Source organism: Piliocolobus tephrosceles, chromosome 1, assembly GCF_002776525.5.
Source record: "Piliocolobus tephrosceles isolate RC106 chromosome 1, ASM277652v3, whole genome shotgun sequence".
Lineage (NCBI taxonomy): Eukaryota > Metazoa > Chordata > Mammalia > Primates > Cercopithecidae > Piliocolobus > Piliocolobus tephrosceles.
The window spans coordinates 53,884,724-53,887,541 of record NC_045434.1 but is presented as its reverse complement, the minus strand read 5'-3'; the positions used below and the strand labels follow the sequence as shown (position 1 = coordinate 53,887,541).

Below are 2,818 nucleotides of genomic sequence, written 5' to 3'. Positions count from 1 at the left end.
AACGTGTCAGTCTTTATAGACATGAGTACACTCCAACATAAAAAGTAGAACTCATCCACTTCCACTTAATATTCTATAGGATGAAGTTGGACCACAAACCATAGTAACTTACACAAGGGGACAAGTTACTGAACTAAAAATACTTTATAATCATGCTTCAGTGATTTTTGTGTGTATAATTAAAAGCATTTATACTCCACAAGGCTAGTTTCTTCTTAGATAAAAGTAATATTTTTAGTATCCATACTAGACCGTATGGGTCACCAAATTTGAAGAAGAAGGTTAAAAAGCAGCCATCCTCTGTCAATCAGAAAGAGTTTCAAAACTAAGCGATTGTATAATCACATCCATATTTTAGGGCTAATCGAAGTTAAAAACGTTTTCTCTTGTTTCAGAGATACTTACATCAAATGAAGACATTTACAAATTGTTTACAGCATACAACAGCCCAAACATGATTTTCACCTATGCTGTGTAAAGAAGTTAAACATTCATAAGTTTCTCTAATAAATTCAGTGCATTTTTTCCATAATAAATAGCACAAGCTATTCTAAATGTTATAATTTCTTTCAGTGCACATTTCTAAACTCATTAGAGGGAATTAAATCGTGTTAGTAAGTGGCTATGTCATATTTCAGTGTATTATGGAAACTACACCATACAGTTTGATTGACATCAATACTATAATTCACCCTATAAAAAAACCACAGGCACACACCAAATAGAGAAAAAATGTGAGTTTTTAATAAATTTAAAGTATACTATCTACTTTAAATCACAATGTAAGATCTATTTGAAAAAACAGCCAATTTCCAACCCCCTTTTCTAATTCAATAATGAATATTCAATCTATTCAAATATTCTGGTTTGTAATCCTCTAAATGATGCTATCATATCCAGAATCCATGTTCCAAATATTCTAAGAGGTGATAACCACAGCCAGGGTCAAGGCAATCATTATTCAAAGTATAATGTTGAAAATCACTGAATATTCAAAATTATATGCAAGGTTACAGGCACTTGCTGGGTTCTTCATTTGTTTTGCCTCAAAGATAGTCCCTGTCTTCCTCACGAGGGAGGTGTCAAATGACTTAACAGTGACTAACTCTACCACTGCATTCCCACCATAAATATTGTACATGTCACCTGCAAACTTTTGAAGAATGTCAACAAGGATATTAGAAGCGACTCTGAATTGTTCAGAGTCTTCCCCGTAATGCTTCCCAGTTTCATCCAAACATGCCAGTTCCAGTGAATATAAATCAGAATGATCCTTGGCTAGATGCTTATGACAAGACACCAAACTTGAAATATCATGGAGCACTTGGAGTTCAGAAAGAAAGAGCAGGTCAACTCCATTGTTCTTACTCAGAGAATTCAGGGGAAGTGAACTGAGAATGGAGTTTTCCTGAAACAAGTGATAATGGAGTTGTCCTAAGGTGACTGAAAGGTCTTCAAACACTGAGTTTGCCTTCCCTACCAAATACACACTTTCCTCACTAAAAACCAACTGCAAAACAACAGGAATTTCCTCAGGAAATAAAGAGTGAATGGAATTTGCAACATTGTCAAGACCAAAAGGAGCTGCATTCTCCAAAAGGTATGAAATGACACTGCCTGATGGAAGAGCCAGTTTGTCCACTCCCTTCACCATCACCATGACGGTAGCCCGAGGAAGATGAAATAGGTCACCTACCGCAAGTCCTGGCCAAGAAAGGTTTTCCTTCACAGAGAAGCCCATGGACAATGCATCACGTCTGGGATTCACTCTCCTGGCATAGGCCAATTTCCATTTATGAAAATAACAGAACAGGAACTACACTCATTCCCCCAAACACTAGACACCAACAAGGACAAGAGCATGACAAACAGTGCAGGTCAACAAGGAGTGGGCCGGCGGGACATGGGAAGGACTGCGGTGTGACTGGGTCACAGCATTAGGACTCGTCCTGACTCCTGGGGCTTGCCCCTTCATTGGTTAAAGGAATATTTTTTAAAAAAAGTAAAAAATAAAATTATACCTGTATATATTGAATATTTTCTAAAAGAATATCCTCCACTATGTATTTGATATAGAAATATTACATATATATTCTATATCAAATGATATAGATTTGATATAGATTTCTATATCAATGATATAGAAATATATATTCCTGTGAGCAAAGATTTTGGTTGGAAAGTTCTGTAATTGCCCAATATTGGAAGAGGAATTATTTTCTTTCTTTCTTTCTTTCTTTCTTTCTTTCTTTCTTTCTTTCTTTTTTTCTTTTCTTTTCTTTTCTTTTCTTTCTTTCTTTCTTTCTTTCTTTCTTTCTTTCTTTCTTTCTTTCTTTCTGTCTGTCTGTCTGTCTATTACACTTTAAGTTCTAGGGTACATGTGCATAATGTGCAGGTTTGTTACATATGTATACTTGTGCCATGTTGGTGTGCTGCACCCATCAACTCGTCAGTACCCATCAACTTGTCATTTACATCAGGTATAACTCCCAATGCAATCCTTCCCCCCTCCCCGTGATAGGCCCCAGTGTGTGATGTTCCCCTTCCCGAGTCCAAGTGATCTCATTGTTCAGTTCCCACTTATGAGTGAGAACATGTGGTGTTTGGTTTTCTGTTCTTGCAATAGTTTGCTGAGAATGATGGTTTCCAGCTGCATCCATGTCCCTACAAAGGGCTGAAACTCATCCTTTTTTATGGCTGCATAGTATTCCATAGTGTATATGTGCCACATTTCCTTAATCCAGTCTGTCACTGATGGACATTTGGGTTGATTCCAAGTCTTTGCGATTGTGAGTAGTGCCGCAATAAACATACGTGT

At 36.8% G+C, this 2,818-nt stretch overlaps 1 pseudogene across 1 annotated transcript; it reads right to left on the bottom strand.

Moving 5' to 3' along the window:
- Positions 1-656: 656 nt before the first annotated feature.
- LOC111536903 lies at positions 657-2,258 on the bottom strand (annotated as a pseudogene). Its single transcript, XR_004228976.1, has one exon. The product of XR_004228976.1 is annotated as a renin receptor pseudogene (transcript).
- Positions 2,259-2,818: the final 560 nt, after the last annotated feature.